Source organism: Oncorhynchus clarkii, chromosome 11 (assembly GCF_045791955.1).
Source record: "Oncorhynchus clarkii lewisi isolate Uvic-CL-2024 chromosome 11, UVic_Ocla_1.0, whole genome shotgun sequence".
Lineage (NCBI taxonomy): Eukaryota > Metazoa > Chordata > Actinopteri > Salmoniformes > Salmonidae > Oncorhynchus > Oncorhynchus clarkii.
The window spans coordinates 2,148,561-2,171,113 of NC_092157.1; positions in this window are offsets into that span (position 1 = coordinate 2,148,561).

Genomic DNA, 22,553 nt, shown 5'->3' on the forward strand with positions numbered 1-22,553 from the left:
CCAGTCTGCAAGGAGCCGCCAGAGCTGCCAGTCCGTATGGAGCAGCCAGAGCCGCCAGTCCGTATGGAGCAGCCAGAGCCGCCAGTCAGCATGGAGCAGCCAGAGCCGCCAGTCAGCATGGAGCAGCCATAGTCGCCAGTCAGCATGGAGCGGCCAGTCAGCATGGAGCAGCCAGAGCTGCCAGTCAGCATGGAGCAGCCGGAGCTGCCAGTCAGCCAGGATCTTCCAGATCCGCTATTCAGCCAGGATCCGCCATTCAGCCTGGATCCGCCAGTCAGCCAGGATCTGCCGGAACCGCCAGTCAGCCAGGATCTGCCAGAACCACCAGCCAGCCAGGATCTGCCAGAGCCTACTACCTGCCTGAGCTTCCTCTCAGTGCTGAGCTTCCTCTCAGTGCTGAGCGTCCTCTCAGTGCTGAGTTTCCTCTCAGTCCCGAGCTACCCCTCAGTCCCGAGCTACCCCTCAGTCCTGAGCTACCTCTGGTGCGTTCGGAGTCCGCACCTTGGAGGGGGGATACTGTCACGTTCTGACCATCGTTCGTATGTGTTTTCCTTGTTTTAGTGTTGGTAACGTGACGTTAGTCATTGTCTCTGATTGGGAACCATATTTAGGTAGCCTGTTTGGTGTTTGGTTTTGTGGGTGATTGTTCCTGTCTCTGTGTTTGTTAGTTCACCAGATAGGCTGTTTAGGTTTTCTCACATTTCTTGTTTTGTAGTTTATTCATGTATAGTTTTCCTTCATTAAAAAAACATGAATAACAACCACGCTGCATTTTGGTCCGACTCTCCTTCACCTAAAGAAAACCGTTACAGGGGGACTTTGCCTAGCAGGGTCTTGTAGATGACATGGAGCCAGTGGGTTTGGCCACGAGTATGAAGAGAGGGCCAGCCAACGAGAGTGTACAGGTCGCAATGGTGGGTAGTATATGGGGCTTTGGTGACAAAACGGATGGCACTGTGATAGACTGCATCCAATTTGTTGATTATGGTATTAGAGGCTATTTTGTAAATGACATCGCCGAAGTCGAGGATTGGTAGGATGGTCAGTTTTACAAGGGTATGTTTGGCAGCATGAGTGAAGGATGCTTTGTTGCGAAATAGGAAATATGGAAGAAGGTAGTCTGATCAGATGAGACAAAAATTTAGCTTTTTGGCCATCAAGGAAAATGCTATGTCTGGCGCAAACCCAACACCTCTCATCACCCCAGGAACTCTATCCCCACATTGAAGCATGGTGGTGGTAGCATCATGCTGTGGGGATGTTTTTCTTCTGCAGGAACTGGAAAAGAATGATGGATGGCGCAAAATACCGGGAAATTCTTGAGGGAAACCAGTTTCAGTCTTTCAGAGATTTGAATTAGGACGGAGGTTCACCTTCCAGTAGGACAATGACCCTAAGCATACTGCTGAAGCAACACGCGATGGGTTTAAGGGGAAACATTTAAATGTCTTGGAATGGCCTAGTCAAAGCCCAGACCTCAATCCAAATGAGAACCTGTGGTATGACTTAAGATTTCTGTACACCAGCAGAGCCCATCCAACTCGAAGGAGCTGGAGGAGTTTCGACTTGAAGAATGGGCAAAAATCCCAGTGGCTAGATCTGCCAAGCTTATAGAGACATACCCCAAGAGACTTGCAGCTGTAATTGCTGCAAAAGGTGGCTCTACAAAGTATTGATTTTGGGGGGGTGAATAGTTTTGTACGCTCAAGCTTTCATTTTTTTTGGTCTTATTTCTTGTTTGTTTCACATGAAAAAATATTTTGCATCTTCAAAGTGTTAGGCATTTTGTGTAAATCAAATGATACAACCCCCCCCCCCCCCAAAAAAAAAATCAATTTTAATTCCTGGTTGTAAGGCAACAAAATAAGAAAAATGCCATGCTACCTGCCTCCCCTTCTAACCACTAGGCTACCTGCCTCCCCTCTAACCACTAGGCTACCTGCCTCCCCCTCTAACCACTAGACTACCTGCCTCCCCCTCTAACCACTAGGCTGCCTGCCTCCCCCTCTAACCACTAGGCTGCCTGCCTCCCCCTCTAACCACTAGGCTACCTGCCTCCCCCTCTAACGGCTAGGCTGCCTGCCTATGCCCAGAAGGAACATTCTATAACTGAACTGAACTCCCTGACATTTGAAGTGGAACAGTAATTCGTCTGACTTTTATGACCCCGTCGATCACTCATTCCTCTGAGAAAGTAGTTTCAGGTCAGAGAGGTAAACCATAAGTCAACAATGGATATTCTCTCCCATCCTCAGGCCTTATCTACACCCTGTTTTCATGTTCTAACGAGCCTGAAACCACACAATGGTTTGTTGAAAACAGCCGGTGTTGGTCTTCTGCCGTCTACCTGAATCCTAAATGGCACCCTGTTCTCGGTGTTGTGCACTACTTTGACTTGGGCACATTGAGTTCTGGTAAAAAATCTGTGCACTTATTAGGCATTAGGGTGCAATTTGAGACGCATATTTTAACGTTCCAGAGAAAGAAGGGACCATGTAGCTGGGTTCAGAGTTAGGACCATGTAGCTGGGATCAGAGTTAGGACCATGTAGTTGGATCAGAGTTAGGACCATGCAGAGTTAGGACCATGTAGTTGGGTTCAGAGTTAGGACCATGTAGCTGGGTTCAGAGTTAGGACCATGTAGTTGGGTTCAGAGTTAGGACCATGTAGCTGGGATCAGAGTTAGGACCATGTAGCTGGGATCAGAGTTAGGACCATGAAGCTGGGATCAGAGTTAGGACCATGTAGTTGGGTTCAGAGTTAGGACCATGTAGCTGGGATCAGAGTTAGGACCATGTAGCTGGGATCAGAGTTAGGACCATGTAGCTGGGATCAGAGTTAGGACCATGTAGCAGGGATCAGAGTTAGGACCATGTAGCTGAGATCAGAGTTAGGACCATGCAGAGTTAGGACCATGTAGTTGGGATCAGAGTTAGGACCATGTAGCTGGGATCAGAGTTAGGATCATGTAGCTGGGTTCAGAGTTAGGACCATGTAGTTGGGATCAGAGTTAGGACCATGTAGTTGGATCAGAGTTAGGACCATGCAGAGTTAGGACCATGTATCTGGTATCAGAGTTAGGACCATGTATCTGGTATCAGAGTTAGGACCATGTAGTTGGGATCAGAGTTAGGACCATGTAGCTGGGTTCAGAGTTAGGACCATGTAGTTGGGTTCAGAGTTACGACCATGTAGCTCGGATCAGAGTTAGGATCAAATCAAATCAAATCAAATGTATTTATATAGCCCTTCGTACATCAGCTGATATCTCAAAGTGCTGTACAGAAACCCAGCCTAAAACCCCAAACAGCAAGCAATGCAGGTGTAGAAGCACGGTGGCTAGGAAAAACTCCCTAGAAAGGCCAAAACCTAGGAAGAAACCTAGAGAGGAACCAGGCTATGTGGGGTGGCCAGTCCTCTTCTGGCTGTGCCGGGTGGAGATTATAACAAAACGTGGTCAAGATGTTCAAATCTTCATAAATGACCAGCATGGTCGAATAATAATAAGGCAGAATAGTTGAAACTGGAGCAGCAGCACAGTCAGGTGGACTGGGGACAGCAAGGAGTCATCATGTCAGGTATTCATGGGGCATGGTCCTATGGCTCAGGTCCTCCGAGAGAGAGAAAGAAAGAGAGAATTAGAGAGAGCATATGTGGGATGGCCAGTCCTCTTCTGGCTGTGCCGGGTGGAGATTATAACAGAACATGGCCAAGATGTTCAAATGTTCATAAATGACCAGCATGGTCGAATAATAATAAGGCAGAACAGTTGAAACTGGAGCAGCAGCACAGCCAGGTGGACTGGGGACAGCAAGGAGTCATCATGTCAGGTAGTCCTGGGGCATGGTCCTAGGGCTCAGGTTCTCCGAGAGAGAGAAAGAGAGAAGGAGAGAATTAGAGAACGCACACTTAGATTCACACAGGACACCGAATAGGACAGGAGAAGTACTCCAGATATAACAAACTGACCCTAGCCCCCCGACACATAAACTACTGCAGCATAAATACTGGAGGCTGAGACAGGAGGGGTCAGGAGACACTGTGGCCCCATCCGAGGACACCCCCGGACAGGGCCAAACAGGAAGGATATAACCCCACCCACTTTGCCAAAGCACAGCCCCCACAACACTAGAGGGATATCTTCAACCACCAACTTACCATCCTGAGACAAGGCTGAGTATAGCCCACAAAGACCTCCGCCACGGCACAACCCAAGGGGGGGGGGGGGCGCCAACCCAGACAGGATGACCACATCAGTGACTCAACCCACTCAGGTGACGCACCCCCTCCAGGGACGGCATGAGAGAGCCCCAGTAAAGCCAGTGACTCAGCCCCTGTAATAGGGTTAGAGGCAGAGAATCCCAGTGGAAAGAGGGGAACCGGCCAGGCAGAGACAGCAAGGGCGGTTCGTTGCTCCAGAGCCTTTCCGTTCACCCTCCCACTCCTGGGCCAGACTACACTCAATCATATGACCATGCAGAGTTAGGACCATGTAGTTGGGGTCAGAGTTAGGACCATGTAGCTGGGTTCAGAGTTAGGACCATGTAGTTGGGTTCAGAGTTAGGACCATGTAGCTGGGTTCAGAGTTAGGACCATGTAGCTGGGTTCAGAGTTAGGACCATGTAGTTGGATCAGAGTTAGGGCCATGCAGAGTTAGGACCATGTATCTGGTGTCAGAGTTAGGACCATGTATCTGGGTTCAGAGTTAGGACCATGTAGTTGGGATCAGAGTTAGGACCATGTAGCTGGGATCAGAGTTAGGACCATGTAGTTGGATCAGAGTTAGGACCATGCAGAGTTAGGACCATGTATCTGGTGTCAGAGTTAGGACCATGTATCTGGGTTCAGAGTTAGGACCATGTAGTTGGGATCAGAGTTAGGACCATGTAGCTGGGATCAGAGTTAGGACCATGTAGCTGGGATCAGAGTTAGGAACATGTAGCTGGGATCAGAGTTAGGAACATGTATCTGGGTTCAGAGTTAGGACCATGTAGTTGGGATCAGAGTTAGGACCATGTAGCTGGGATCAGAGTTAGGACCATGTAGTTGGATCAGAGTTAGGACCATGCAGAGTTAGGACCATGTATCTGGTGTCAGAGTTAGGACCATGTATCTGGGTTCAGAGTTAGGACCATGTAGTTGGGATCAGAGTTAGGACCATGTAGCTGGGATCAGAGTTAGGACCATGTAGCTGGGATCAGAGTTAGGACCATGTAGCTGGGATCAGAGTTAGGACCATGTAGCTGGGATCAGAGTTAGGACCATGTAGCTGGGATCAGAGTCAGGACCATGCAGAGTTAGGACCATGTAGTTGGGATCAGAGTTAGGACCATGTAGCTGGGATCAGAGTTAGGATCATGTAGCTGGGTCCAGAGTTAGGACCATGTAGTTGGGATCAGAGTTAGGACCATGTAGCTGGGATCAGAGTTAGGACCATGCAGAGTTCGGACCATGTAGTTGGATCCGAGTTAGGACCATGCAGAGTTAGGACCATGTAGCTGGGTTCAGAGTTAGGACCATGTAGCTGGGATCAGAGTTAGGACCATGCAGAGTTAGGACCATGAAGTTGGGATCAGAGTTAGGACCATGTAGTTGGGTTGAGAGTTAGGACCTTGAATCTGGGATCAGAGTTAGCACCATGCAGAGTTAGGACCATGTATCTGGGATCAGACTTAGCACCATGTAGAGTTAGGACCATGTAGTTGGGATCAGAGATAGGACCTTGTAGCTGGGTTCAGAGTTAGGACCATGTAGCTCAAATCAAATCAAATCCAATTTTATTTGTCACATACACATGGTTAGCAGATGTTAATGTGAGTGTAGCGAAATGCTTGTGCTTCTAGTTCGGACAATGCATTAATTTTTTATTTATTTTACCTTTATTTAACTAGTCAAGTCAGTTAAGAACAAATTCTTATTTTCAATGACGGCCTAGGAACAGTGGGTTAACTGCCTGTTCAGGGGCAGAACGACAGATTTGTACCTTGTCAGCTCGGGGGTTTGAACTTGCAACCTTCCGGTTACTAGACCAACGCTCTAACCACTAGGCTACCCTGCCGCCCCTAATAACCAACAAGTAATCTAACTAACAATTCTGCTTGGTTCAGAGTTAGGACCATGTAGTTGGGATCAGAGTTAGGACCATGCAGAGTTAGGACCATGTACAGTTAGGACCATGCAGAGTTAGGACCATGCAGAGTTAGGAACATGTAGCTGGGTTCAGAGTTAGGACCATGCAAAGTTAGGACCATGTAGTTGGGATCAGAGTTAGGACCTTGTTTCTGGGATCAGAGTTAGCACCATGCAGAGTTAGGACCATGTAGTTGGGATCAGAGTTAGGACCATGCAGAGTTAGGACCATGCAGAGTTAGGACCATGTAGTTGGGATCAGAGTTAGGACCATGTAGTTGGGTTCAGAGTTAGGATCAGAGTTAGGACCATGCATAGTTAGGACCATGTATCTGGGATCAGAGTTAGGACCATGTAGCTGGGTTCAGAGTTAGGACCATGTAGTTGGGTTCAGAGTTAGGACCATGTAGCTGGGATCAGAGTTAGGACCATGTAGTTAGATCAGAGTTAGGACCATGTAGTTTCCCCCACCGGAACCTTTCCCTAATAGAATCTTTCCCTCATAGGAATCTTTCCCCAATAGAATCTTTCCCCCATAGGAACCTTTCCCCAATAGAATCTTTCCCCGATAGGAACCTTTCCCCAATATAATCTTTCCCCCACGGGAACCTTTCCCCAATAGAATCTTTCCCCCACGAGAACCTTTCCCCAATAGAAGCTGTCCCCCACGGGAACCTTTCCCCAATAGAATCTTTCCCCCACGGGAACCTTTCCCCAATAGAATCTTTCCCCCACGGGAACCTTTCCCCAATAGAATCTTTCCTCCACGGGAACCTTTCCCCAATAGAATCTTTCCCCCACAGGAACCTTTCCCCAATAGAAGCTGTCCCCCACGGGAACCACACCTGTTGGAATTCACACAGAAATCGCAACATTGTTTCAATAATATATAGAACTTTTCTCACAGCTCTGTTACAGTATATAAAGCTTTTTTGAGGCCTTGCTTACAATTCATTCTGTGGCAGCACAATGACCAAACAATATACTGTATGTGAGAATCTTGATCATATCTTTGATCATGACACTGGTGAAGAGGGAGAGAGTCCTTGTTAAATTCTGACACAAAGTAGTCTGTGATAAATAGCACAATATGTTTCATCTGAGTTTTTGTCAAACTAATCCCTACATTATGCTTTTTTAACTCAAAAACGAGTTGTATGAGCTCAGGTCAATGAGGCCTACAGGCCATGATTAGCAAATAGAAGTTCAAAACTTGTAATGTTCACAATAACTTAAGTTGATAAAAATATCTAACACAACATTAGATGAGGCACATATATTATTATGGATTTATAATCCGCTATAATGGGGGCGGTCATTTTGGACCGGGAAAACAGAATGAATTAACATGAAATGAACACAACAGGAGGGTTAAACGAAATGATTGGCAGAAAGACAAATTCAAATACATCTTTCATCCAATCAGATGGCTTATTCATCACAAAAACATTTGATGTTGCCAATTATTTTAACAATTACGTCATTGGCAAAGTGGGCAAACTTAGGCAGGAAATGCCAACAATGAACATTTGAGCAATTGTATTCATGCACAAATAACAAATAATGAAAGAAAAGCAGTGCAAGTTTGAATTTTGTAAAGTTAGTGAGAGAGAGGTGGTAACATTATTGTTATTGACAACTTAGATGGAAAGCTACTGAGGATGGTAGCTGACTCTATAGCCACTCCTATCTGTCATATCTTTCATCTGAGCCTAGAGGAAAGTCTTTGTCCTCAGGCCTGGAGGGAAGCCACAGTCTGGTTCTGACAGCACACCTATAAGGTCGATGCCAGCTTTTAGCAAACTGTTGGAAATGTTTGACTAAATACAATGCTATTTCTCGGTAAACAAATGAACAACAGACTTGCGGCACTCTTATAGAGAAGGGCACTCAACATGTACTGCACAAATACAACTGACTGACGATTGGTTGAAAGAAATTGATAATAAGCAGATTGTGGGAGCTGTACTGTTGGATATCAGAGCAGCCTTTGATATTATTGACCATAACCTGTTGCTGAAAAAACCTATGGCTTTTCAACCTCTGCCTTATCGTGGATTCAGACCTATCGATCTTATAGATTAAGCCGATAAAAAACAGATGAAGCAACGCCTCGCGGCACAATGCCTCACCCCTATTGGACCTAGATAGTTTGTGTGTATGCATTGATATGGAGGCTACGTGTGTCTTTTTAAACAAATGCATGTAGTTCTGTCTTTGAGCTGTTCTTGTCTAATGATGTTCTGTATTATGTCATGTGTCATGTTTTGTGTGGACCCCAGGAAGTGTAGCCGCTGCTTTAAAGGGGATCCTAATGAACAATAACAATAATACCATACTCTGTAAACTGGTCATCCCATTGCAAAACCCAGTGGTTGATGCTTACTTATAAACCCCACTTAGGCCTCACCCCCCCCCCCCCCCCCCATCTGAGATATCTACTGCAGCCCTCATCCTCCACATACAACACCCGTTCTGCCAAAGCACACACATCCCTGGATCGCTCGTCTTTTCAGTTCGCTGCAGCCAGCGACTGGAACGAGTTGCAACAAACACTCAAATTAGACAGTTTTATCTCAGTCTCTTTATTCAAAGACTCAATCATGGACACTATTACTGACAGTTGTGGCTGCTTTGTGTGATGTATTGTTGTCTCTACCTTCTTGCCCTTTGTGCTGTTGTCTGTGCCTAATAATGTTTGTACCATGATTTGTGCTGCTATCATGTTGTTGCCACCATGCAGTGTTGTCATGTGTTGCTGCCATGTTGTGTTGCTGCCATGATGTGTTTCTGCCATGCTGTGTTGCTGCCATGCTGTGTTGCTGCCATGCTGTGTTGCTGCCATGCTGTGTTGCTGCCATGTTGTGTTGCTGCCATGCTGTGTTGCTACCATGTTGTGTTGCTGCCATGCTGTGTTGCTGCCATGCTGTGTTGCTGCCATGCTGTGTTGCTGCCATGTTGTGTTGCTGCCATGCTGTGTTGCTGCCATGTTGTGTTGCTGCCATGATGTGTTGCTGCCATGATGTGTTGCTGCCATGCTGTGTTGCTGCCATGCTGTGTTGCTGCCATGCTGTGTTGCTGCCATGTTGTGTTGCTGCCATGCTGTGTTGCTGCCATGCTGTGTTGCTGCCATGCTGTGTTGCTGCCATGTTGTTTTGCTGCCATGCTATGTTGTTGTCTCTGGTCTCCCTTTCTGTAGTGTTGTGGTGTCTTTTTGTCGTGATGTTTGTTTTGTCCTATGTTTATAAATATATATATATATTTTACACACGTGTTGTTCAACCAGGAGAGACTTCATCAAGCAGTGAATGAACAACACCACCAGGAGAGACTTCATCAAGCAGTGAATGAACACCACCACCAGGAGAGACTTCATCAAGCAGTGAATGAACACCACCACCAGGAGAGACTTCATCAAGCAGTGAATGAACAACACCACCAGGAGAGACTTCATCAAGCAGTGAATGAACACCACCACCAGGAGAGACTTCATCAAGCAGCGAATGAACAAGACCACCAGGAGAGACTTCATCAAGCAGTGAATGAACACCACCACCAGGAGAGACTTCATCAAGCAGTGAATGAACACCACCACCAGGAGAGACTTCATCATCATCTTTACCTCCCTTATCTCACCTCACCACCAGGAGAGACGTCATCATGAGCTCGGCATATGGGCTACATAAGAAACAAGGCATCAAAGATTCCACGAAAGACTTTGAGAGAGTTAAATTGAGCTCAGCTCCCGGGGAGGAGACAGTGCCAGGTCGCCAGATGCACAAATAACAAAACCCAGGACACATGTGTCACAGGAAAGCGACATGTTTGTGGGAGGTGTGTCAAACAAGTGTGACTGGCGAAGATTGGTGTCGACTGTTGGGACAAGGGACTAAAGTATTCAGATCCCTTCACTTTTAACACATTTTGTTACATTACAGTTGTCCTGAATCTACACACACTGTCCCATAATAACAAAGTGAAAACAGGTTTTTTAGAAATGTTTGCTAATTTATTAAAAAGTTAGACATACCTTATTCTAGAATGTATTAAATAGTTTCCCCTTCATCAATCTACACACAATACCCTATAATGACAAAGAAATGTCTGCTAATTTATTACAAATAAAACAGTGACATATCACATTTACGTAAGTATTCAGACCCTTTACACAGTACTTTAGTGAAGCACCTTTGGCAGCGATTACACGATACAACCTTCACACACCTCTATTGGGGGAGTTTATCCTATTCTTCTCTGCAGATCCTCTCAAGCTCTGTCAGGTTGGATAGGGAGCGTTGCTGCACAGCTATTTTCAGGTCTCTCCAGAGATGTTCGATCGGTTTCATGTCCGGGTTCTGGCTGGGCCACTCAAGGACATTCAGAGACTTGACCCGAAGCCACTCCTGTGTTGTCTTCACTGTGTGCTTAGGGTCGTTGTCCTGTTGGAAGGTGAACCTCCACCCCAGTCTGAGGTCCTGAGCGCTCTGGAGCAGGTTTTCATCAAGGATCTCTCTGTACTTTGCTCTGTTCATCTTTCCCTTGATCCTGACTAGTCTCCCAGTCCCTGCTGCTGAAAAACATCCCCACAGCATGATGCTGCCACCACCATGCTTCACCGTAGGGATGGTGCAAGGTTTCCTCCAGACATGACGCTTGGCATTCAGGACAAAGAGTTTCATCTTGGTTTCATCAGACCAGAGAATCTTGTTGAATCCTGGTCTAAGTCCTTTAGGTGTCTTTTGGAAAACTCCAAGCGGGTTGTCATGTGCCTTTTCCTAAGGAGTGGCTACCGTCTGGTCACTCTACCAAAAAGTCCTGATTGATGGAGAGCTGCAGAGATGGTTGTCCCTCTGGAAGGTTCTCCCATCTCCACAGAAGAACTCTGGAGCTCTGTCAGAGTGACCATTGTGTTGTTGGTCACCTCCCTGACCAAGGCCTTTCTCCCCTGATTGCTCAGTTTCGCCTGGCAGCCAGCTCTAGGAAGAGTCTTGGTGGTTCCAAACTTCTTCCATTTTAGAAAGATGGAGGACACTGTGTTCTTGGGGACCTTCAATGCTGCAGACATATTTTGGTACCCTTCCCCAGATCTGTGCCTCAACACAATCCTGTGTCGGAGGTCTATAGGCAATTGTTTCAACCTCATGACTTGATTTTTGCTCTGACGAGCACTGTCAACTGTGTGACCTTATATAGACAGGTGTGTGCCTTTTCAAATCATGTCCAATCAATTGAATTTACCACAGGTGGACTCAAGGATGATCAATGGAAGCAGGACGTACCTGAGCTCAATTTTGAGTCTCATAGCAAAGGGTCTGAATACTTATATAAATAAGGTAAAACCTGTTTTGTGATGTTATTATGGGGTATTGTGATGTCATTATGGTGTATTGTGTGTAGATTGATGAGGGAAAAAAATGTATGTAATACATTTTAGAATAAGGCTGTAACGTCACAACATGTTGAAAAAAGGGAAGGGGTCTGAATACTTTCCGTTTGTTTCCAACATTTGTAATTTATCAGTAGGCTCCTGATTTCAATATGGTCCTCAACTACAGCAATATTTTCCTTAGTCACAGGATCTTCATTTACTTTTTACTTTTCATTTACTGAAGTTCTATCCTTTAGTAGTCTTCACAGCTTAACAAAAGTCATTTTCTTCACACACTGTATATTCCTTCCTTTTCATCGCGTTATTTTCCCGCTCCAACATCCGCCTCGAAACCTTTTCCCTCTCTCTTAGCTAAATCGACTATGCACTTGTGATAGAAGAATTTGTATGTTTACGATAATGACTAAAGTATTCCACCCTGAAACCATATAATTGTATGAAATGTGTTAGAGTCATAATCCAATAATGTTTGAGACTAGACACATTATGACTAGTCCACTGTGTTACTATTTCGGAATATTAGCAGGGTAGAGTTGAGACATTCAAGGACAACTGAACCATTGAGACGACTTGTGATAATGGTGAAACTAATAACGGGAAAGAGGCCTCCCCACCCTAGGAAAGGAGAGTAACTGTTAGAAACGGCTAGGCTTGCAGAAGATAATGAAACATTTTGCAGAAGTGTGAAAAACAATGTATGTGTGTAGTGGAAAAGAACAGACTGTCTGAGCAAGGCATAGCTTACAATTTGAACTTGTTTGCAGACTTACTCGTCTGCAATCTTTTGTTATGTCTCGTGGGTTTCATAAGCATGTGTTTATAACAATTCAATAATGATGAGACGGGAACGTGCTCATCTTGAATCCTCCATTACCCATGATGCCCTGTGCATACAACGACAGTAAGTAGGAGGTACAAAATGTATTAACCCAATATAACACCACCCATCCAGGGATGGAGGGATGATGGGCGATATATGATGGTGACCAGAGCAGACCAGCGCAGATCAGACCAGAGCAGGCCAGAGCAGCACAGAACAGAACAGGCCAGCCAGAGCAGACCAGCCCAGAGCAAACCAGATCAAATCAGCCCAGATCAGACAAGAGCAGCCCAGAACAGACCAGGTCAGACCAGCGCAGAGCAGGCCAGACCAGAGCAGAGCAGACCAGAAAAGGGCAGACAAGCCCACAGCAGACCAGCCTAGAGCAGGCCAGACCAGAGCAGACCAGACCAGAGCAGATCAGACCAGAGCAGATCAGACCAGAGCGGATCAGCCCAGCCCAGAGCAGACCTGAGTATAAATAGCTGTGTTTTACGAGACTCTGATCTTAGCCTGGAAACTAGCATGGCTAGTTTCATGATGATATGCGGTATTACAGTAGGTTAATGAGAGGCCGGTCCTAGAGCTCATCCTGTGTAATTTAAAGGCTGAGGGACACTCCCACACTGTTGTAATCATCATCCAGATAAGTAATACCATATAGTCATCTCAAACTGTCTCTAACTGTCTAGCAGAACCCTTCCTAACTGTCTCTAACTGTCTAGCAGAACCCTTCCTAACTGTCTCTAACTGTATAGGAGAACCCTTCTTAACTGTCTCTAACTGTCTAGCAGAACCCTTCCTAACTGTCTCTAACTGTCTAGCAGAACGCTTCTAAACTGTCTCTAACTGTCTAGCAGAACCCTTCCTAACTGTCTCTAACTGTCTAGCAGAACCCTTCCTAACTGTCTCTAACTGTCTAGCAGAACCCTTCCTAACTGTCTCTAACTGTCTAGCAGAACCCTTCCTAACTGTCTCTAACTGTCTCTAACTGTCTCTAACTGTCTAACTGTCTCTAACTGTCTCTAACTGTCTCTAACTGTCTCTAACTGTCTAACTGTCTCTAACTGTCTCTAACTGTCTCAAACTGTCTCTAACTGTCTAGCTAAACCCTTCTAAACTGTCCAGTACAATTCCACCTTTCAGCTCCACTAACCGCTGGGAGGGTCAGAGAAAAGAGGAATACACTTTGTGCATTCAGAATATTTTCCCGGTCCTTTGTTTCTCTTCTAGCTTTGATGAATATTGAATAAGAACTAAATCTGTTATTTCCAGCAATGCAACGGTAAAGTCAGTCCAAGTATTTGTTGATAATACATTATTATAGCGTATATTTAGCAACCTAAACTGTTTGGATATGTCCAACATCTGTCATCCCTATATCTGTCATCCCTATATGTGTCATCCCAATACATGACCCTATATCTATCCATCCTATATCTGTCATCACTATATATGACCCTATATCTATCATCCCTATATCTGTCATCCCTATATCTGTCATCCCTATCTCTGTCATCCCTATATTTGTCATCCCAATACATGACCCTATATCTATCATCCCTATATCTGTCATCACTATAATTGTCATCCCAATATCTGACCCTATATCTATCATCACTATATTTGTCATCCCAATATCTGACCCTATATCTATCACCCCTATATCTGTCATCCCTATATTTGTCATCCCTATATCTGTCATCCCTATATTTGTCATCCCAATATCTGACACTATATCTATCATCCGTGTATCTCTAAATGATATACTGTAGAATCACCAATATGTAGTATTTGTATTTATTAGGGAGCCCTACACATAAAACAAATCACTATTTGAATTGTCATAATAATAATATAACCTATGCCTCTGTCACCCCACCCGGCCAGACCAGACCAGACAAAAGCAGACCAGACCAGATCAAAAGCAGAGTGGAGCAGACCTGACCACACCAGACCATACCATACCACACCACATCAGAGCAGAGCAGACCAGAACACACCAGAACACAGCAGAGCAGACCACACCACACTAGAACACAGCAGAGCAGACCACACAACAGAGCAGACCACACCACAGAGCAGACCACACCACACTAGAACACAGCAGAGCAGACCACACCACAGAGCAGACCACACCACAGAGCAGACCACACCACACTAGAACACCACAGAGCAGACCAGAACACACCAGAACACAGCTGTCACTGCTTCAATAAGTAGTGAGTGCAGGAGTCAGGCGCAGAGAGCAGGGTAACATCAAAAGATGTGGATCTTTAATATTCCAACAAAACCAGAGAGACGGTCACGCCACACACACAAGGGAGCGTAAAGTCCCAGTCCAAACAAACAGGACGAAACTGATCGGAAAAAATAAACCACAAGAATAATCAAACACCACAAACAGAGAAACAAGCCCGCACAAAAGCCGGTGGGCTTACTGGGTTTAAATAGCCCACAACCAAACCTAAACAGGAAACAGATGGAACTAATCAGACACAACTAAATGAAACAGAAAAGGGGATCGGTGGCAGCTAGTAGGCCGGCGACGATGACCGCCGAGCGCCGCCCGAACAGGAAGAGGCACCATCTTCGGCGGGATTCGTGACAACAGTAGAGCAGACCAGACCACACTAGAAAACAGTAGAGCAGACCAGACCAGAACACACCAGAACACAGCAGAACAGAGCAGACGAGACCACAGCAGACAACACAACACCAGACCAAGCAGAAAAGAGCAGACCAGAGGATACGAAACAACAAAACACCGCAACAGGACAGACTAGATCAAAGCAGACCAGAGCAGACCATAGCAGACCAGACCAGAGCAGACCAAAGCAGACCAGACCAGAGCAAAGCAGACCAGATCAGAGCAGACCAGACCAAAGCAAAGCAGACCAGACCAGACCAGAGCAGACCATAGCAGACCAAAGCAGACCATAGCAGACCAAAGCAGACCAGACCAGAGCAAACCAGACCAGAACAGAGCAGACCAGAGAAGAGTAGACCAGACCAAAGCAGACCATAGCAGACCAAAGCAGACCATAGCAGACCAAAGCAGACCAGAGCAGACCAGACCAGAGCAGACCAGAGCAGACCAGAGAAGAGTAGACCAGACCAGTCCAAACCAGAGCAACTTTGTGATGTTTTTTTCTCTTATTGTGGACAGACTATGAGGGTGACATGAAAAGCCTGTTTCTTGTGGTCGTTAGGAGTCGTATGATCTCAACATAAAAAAGCCTTGGTGTGTAGATCTGGACAGAGACCCTTTTCCTTGCCCTTCATCTCTATCCCTACCTACCTCCCTGGTCTCTCCTCCCTTCACCTGGTCTCCCCTCCTACCTCCCTGTTCTCCCCTCCCATCACCTGGTCTCCCCTCCTACCTCCCTGTTGGACAACTACAAATACCTAGGTGTCTGTCTGGTTAGACTGTAAACTCTTCCAGACTCACATCAAACATCTCCAATCCAAAGTTAAATCTAGAATTGGCTTCCTCTTTCGCAACAAAGCATCCTTCACTCATGCTGCAAAACATACCCTCGAAAAACTGACCATCCTACCGATCCTCGACTTTGGCGATGTCATTTACAAAATAGCCGCCAATATCCTACTCAATAAATTGGATGCAGTCTATCACAGTGCCATCCGTTTTGTCACCAAAGCCCCATATACCACCCACCACTGCAACCTGTACGCTCTCGTTGGCTGGCCCTCGCTTCATACTTGTCGCCAAACCCACTGGCTCCATGTCATCTACAAGACCCTGCTAGGTAAAGTCCCCCCTTATCTCAGCTCACTGGTCACCATAGCAGCACCCACCTGTAGCACGCGCTCCAGCAGGTATATCTCTCTGGTCATCCCCAAAACAGATTTTTCCTTTGGCCGCCTCTCCTTCCAGTTCTCTGCTGCCAATGACTGGAACAAACCACACAAATCTCTGAAACTGGAAAAACTTATCTCCCTCACTAGCTTTAAGCACCAGCTGTCAGAGCAGCTCACAGATTACTGCACCTGTACATAGCCCATCTATAATTTAGCCCAAACAACTACCTCTTCCCCTACTGTATTTATTTATTTTGCTCCTTTGCACCCCATTGTTTTTATTTCTTCTTTGCACATTCTTCCATTGCAAATCTACCATTCCAGTGTTTTACTTTCTATATTGTATTTACTTTGCCACCATGGCCTTTTTTTGCCTTTACCTCCCTTATCTCACCTCATTTGCTCACATTGTATATAGACTTATTTTTCTACTGTATTATTGACTGTATGTTTGTTTTACTCCATGTGTAACTCTGTGTTGTTGTATGTGTCGAACTGCTTTGCTTTATCTTGGCAAGGTTGCAATTGTAAATGAGAACTTGTTCTCAACTTTCCTTCCTGGATAAATAAAGGTGAAAAAATGTAAATAAATAAAAACCTCCCTGTCCTCCCCTCCTACCCACCTGGTCTTCCTGTCCTCCCCTCCTACCCACCTAGTCTCCCTGTCCTCCCCTCCTACCCACCTAGTCTCCTTTCCTACCCACCTGGTCTCCCTGTCCTCCCCTCCTACCCACCTGGTCTCCCTGTCCTCCCCTCCTACCCACCTGGTCTCCCTGTCCTCCCCTCCTACCCACCTAGTCTCCTTTCCTACCCACCTGGTCTCCCTGTCCTCCACTCCTACCCACCGGGTCTCCCTGTCCTCCCCTCCTACCCACCTGGTCTCCCTGTCCTCCCCTCGTACCCACCTAGTCTCCTTTCCTACCCACCTGGTCTCCCTGTCCTCCCCTCCTACCCACCTGGTCTCCCTGTCCTCCCCTCCTACCCACCTGGTCTCCCTGTCCTCCCCTCCTACCCACCTGGTCTCCCTGTCCTCCCCTCCTACCCACCTAGTCTCCCCTCCTACCCACCTAGTCTCCCTGTCCTCCCCTCCTACCCACCTGGTCTCCCTGTACTCCCCTCCTACCCACCTAGTCTCCCCTCCTAGCCACCTAGTCTCCTTTCCTTACCCACCTGGTCTCCCTGTCCTCCCCTCCTACCCACCTGGTCTCCCTGCCCTCCCCTCCTACCCACCTAGTCTCCTTTCCTACCCACCTGGTCTCCCTGTCCTCCCCTCTTACCCACCTGGTCTCCCTGTCCTCCCCTCCTACCCACCTAGTCTCCTTTCCTACCCATCTGGTCTCCCTGTCCTCCCCTCCTACCCACCTGGTCTCCCTGTCCTCCCCTCCTACCCACCTGGTCTCCCTGTCCTCCCCTCCTACCCACCTGGTCTCCCTGTCCTCCCCTCCTACCCACCTAGTCTCCTTTCCTACCCACCTGGTCTCCCTGTCCTCCCCTCCTACCCACCTAGTCTCCCTGTCCTCCCCTCCTACCCACCTGGTCTCCCTGTACTCCCCTCCTACCCACCTAGTGTCCCCTCCTAGCCACCTAGTCTCCTTTCCTTACCCACCTGGTCTCCCTGTCCTCCCCTTCTACCCACCTGGTCTCACTGCCCTCCCCTCCTACCCACCTAGTCTCCTTTCCTACCCACCTGGTCTCCCTGTCCTCCCCTCCTACCCACCTGGTCTCCATGTTCTCCCCTCCTACCCACCTGGTCTCCCTTCCTACCCACCTGGTCTCCCTGTCCTCCCCTCCTACACACCTGGTCACCCTGTCCTCCCCTACTACCCACCTGGTCTCCCTTCCTACCCACCTAGTCTCCCTGTTCTCCCCTCCTACCCACTTAGTCTCCCTGTCCTCCCTACCTACCCACCTGGTCTCCATGTCCTCCCCTTCTACCCACCTGGTCTCCATGTCCTCCCTTCCTACCCACCTGGTCTCCATGTCCTCCCTTCCTACCCACCTGGTCTCCCTGTCCTCCCCTCCTACCCACCTGGTCTCCCTGTCCTCCCTTCCTACCCACCTGGTCTCCATGTCCTCCCTACCTACCCACCTGGACTCCATGTTCTCCCTTCCTACCCACCTGGTCTCCCTGTCCTCCACTCCTAGTCTCCATGTTCTCCCCTCCTACCCACCTGGTCTCCCATCCTACCCACCTGGTCTCCCTGTCCTCCCCTCCTACCCACCTGGCCTCCCTGTCCTCCCCTCCTACCCAACAGGTCTCAATGTTCTCCCCTCCTACCCACCTGGTCTCCCTTCCTACCCACCTGGTCTCCATGTTCTCCCCTCCTACCCACCTGGTCTCCCTTCCTACCCACCTGGTCTCCATGTTCTCCCCTCCTACCCACCTGGTCTCCCTGTTCTCCCTTCCTACCCACCTGGTCTCCATGTCCTCCCTTTCTACCCACCTGGTCTCCATGTTCTCTCCTCCTACCCACCTACCTCCCTGTTAGCTCCTACCTCCTTGTTCTTTCCTCCTACCCACCTACCTCCCTGTTAGCTCCTACCTCCCTGTTCTTTCTTCCTACCCACCTAGTCTCCCTGTTAGCTCCTACCTCCCTGTTATCTCCTCCTACCCAGCTAGTCTCCCTGTTAGCTCCTACCTCCCTGTTCTCTCCTCCTACCCATCTCCTTCCCTGTCTATTTCCCCATAGCCAGTCAGTAACCTCCATCAATAGTGTATTATTCACCATAGCCTGGCAGAAACGTCCAGCAATAGTGTTTATTTCCCCATAGCCTGGCAGGAACCTCCAGCGATATTGTCTATTTCCCCATAGCCTGGCAGGAACCTCCAGCAATAATGTCCATTTCTCTATATCCTAAGACAACACAACCTATGAAACATAACATGTATGGTCCTCAACTGGTTTTGCCTTGGGAACCAAATTGAACCCTGTCTCAGTCGCGACCAAATTTTTGCATTGCATATATCTTGACTAAATGCAATCTGGAAAACTATTTTGAATGATTTATTGACAGTAAATGCACAAATGACAAGGGAACACTGTTTCGAACTGTTTTATTGTCAATAATTACACATTTCTCATATTCCTCATGAAGAACGTTGCCTCACTGCAGACAACAAAATCAACCTAATCTTCTACATGCTGCTGCTAATAACTCTATATTGGAAATACTGGGATTGAAGTAAAATTGTTTCCAGAGATCACATTATTTAAATGTAGGATCATAATAAAAAAAAAATACACTTTCTACAAAAAATTTAACATTTGTATGTTTGACTTAGGAACCTGCAACCCATTCAAAACTTCCCACCAGTTGAGATCCACTGGTAAGCCACTGGAAACACTGGTAAGCCACTGGAAACACTGGTAAACCACCTGAAACACTGGTAAGCCACCTGAAACACTGGTAAACCACTGGAAACACTGGTAAACCACCTGAAACACTGGTAAGCCACTGGAAACACTGGTAAACCACCTGAAACACTGGTAAGCCACTGGAAACACTGGTAAGCCACTGGAAACACTGGTAAACCACCTGAAACACTGGTAAGCCACCTGAAACACTGGTAAGCCACTGGAAACACTGGTAAACCACCTGAAACACTTGTAAGCCACTGGAAACACTGGTAAACCACCTGAAACACTGGTAAGCTACTGGAAACACTGGTAAGCCACCTGAAACACTGGTAAACCACCTGAAACACTGGTAAACCACTGGAAACACTGGTAAGCCACCTGAAACACTGGTAAACCACCTGAAACACTGGTAAGCCACTGGAAACACTGGTAAACCACCTGAAACACTGGTAAGCCACCTGAAACACTGGTAAGCCACTGGAAACACTGGTAAACCACCTGAAACACTGGTAAGCCACTGGAAACACTGGTAAACCACCTGAAACACTGGTAAGCCACTGGAAACACTGGTAAGCCACCTGAAACACTGGTAAACCACCTGAAACACTTGTAAGCCACTGGAAACACTGGTAAGCCACCTGAAACACTGGTAAACCACCTGAAACACTGGTAAACCACCGGAAACACTGGTAAACCACCTGAAACACTGGTAAGCCACTGGAAACACTGGTAAGCCACCTGAAACACTGGTAAACCACCGGAAACACTGGTAAACCACCGGAAACACTGGTAAGCCACCTGAAACACAGATGCATCCACTTCATTTAATTTTATTGTATTCTAATTGTGAGAACAGCTCATGAACTTTCACTTGAACATTTATCTTTCCATAACTCTGACTTAGAGGGATATGTCTGGTATTACGTTTTATATTGTAAATCTGTAATGTTTAATGTTAAATCTCTCTAATAAAGACTATGGGGAATCCATCAATATGGAGCCATTATAACAGCCAACCAATCCAGCCCTGAGACCCATCACAACAACCAACCAATCCAGCCCTGAGACCAATCACAACAACCAACTAACCCAGCCCTGAGACCCATCACAACAACCAACCAACCCAACCCTGAGACCCATCACAACAACCAACCAACCCAGCCCTGAGACCATCACAACCCAGCCCTATGATCCATCACAACAACCAACCAAACCGCCCCTGAGACCCATCACAACAACCAACCAACCCAGCCCTGAGACCCATCACAACCCAGCCCTGAGACCCATCACAACAACCAACCAACCCAGCCCTGAGACCCATCACAACAACCAACCAACCCAACCCTGAGACCCATCACAACAACCAACCAACCCAACCCTGAGACCCATCACAACAACCAACCAACCCAGCCCTGAGACCATAACAACCCAGCCCTATGATCCATCACAACAACCAACCAAACCGCCCCTGAGACCCATCACAACAACCAACCAACCCAGCCCTGAGACCCATCACAACAACCAACCAACCCAGCCCTGAGACCCATCACAACAACCAACCAACCCAGCCCTGAGACCCATCACAACAACCAACCAACCCAACCCTGAGACCAATCACAACAACCAACCAACCCAGCCCTGAGACCCATCACAACAACCAACCAACCCAGCCCTGAGACCCATCACAACAACCAACCAACCCAGCCCTGAGACCCATCACAACAACCAACCAACCCAACCCTGAGACCCATCACAACAACCAACCAACCCAGCCCTGAGACCATCACAACCCAGCCCTGAGACCCATCACAACAACCAACCAACCCAGCCCTGAGACCCATCACAACCCAGCCCTGAGACCCATCACAACAACCAACCAACCCAGCCCTGAGACCCATCACAACAACCAATCAACCCAGCCCTGAGACCCATCACAACCCAGCCCTGATACCCATCACAACAACCAACCAACCCAGCCCTGAGACCCATCACAACAACCAACCAACCCAGCCCTGAGACCCATCACAACAACCAACCAACTCAGCCCTGAGACCCATCACAACCCAGCCCTGAGACCCATCACAACAACCAACCAACTCAGCCCTGACACCCATCACAACCCAGCCCTGAGACCCATCACAACAACCAACCAACTCAGCCCCGAGACCCATCACAACAGCCAACCAACTCAGCCCTGAGACCCATCACAACAACCAACCAACCCAGCCCTGAGACCCATCACAACTCAGCCCTGAGACCCATCACAACCCAGCCCTGAGACCCATCACAACAACCAACCAACCCAGCCCTGAGACCCATCACAAACACCAACCAACCCAGCCCTGAGACCCATCACAACAACCAACCAACCCAGCCCTGAGACCCATCACAACAACCAACCAACCCAGCCCTGAGACCCATCACAACCCAGCCCTGAGACCAATCACAACAACCAACCAACCCAGCCCTGAGACCCATCACAACAACCAACCAACCCAGCCCTGAGACCCATCACAACAACCAACCAACCAAGCCCTGAGACCCATCACAACCCAGCCCCGAGACCCATCACAACAACCAACCAACCCAGCCCTGAGACCCATCACAACAACCAACCAACCCAGCCCTGAGACCCATCACAACAACCAACCAACCCAGCCCTGAGACCCATCACAACAACCAACCAACCCAACCCTGAGACCCATCACAACAACCAACCAACCCAGCCCTGAGACCCATCACAACAACCAACCAACCCAGCCCTGAGACCCATCACAACCCAGCCCTGAGACCCATCACAACAACCAACCAACCCAGCCCTGAGACCCATCACAACAACCAATCAACCCAGCCCTGAGACCCATCACAACCCAGCCCTGAGACCCATCACAACAACCAACCAACCCAGCCCTGAGACCCATCACAACAACCAACCAACCCAGCCCTGAGACCCATCACAACAACCAACCAACTCAGCCCTGAGACCCATCACAACCCAGCCCTGAGACCCATCACAACAACCAACCAACTCAGC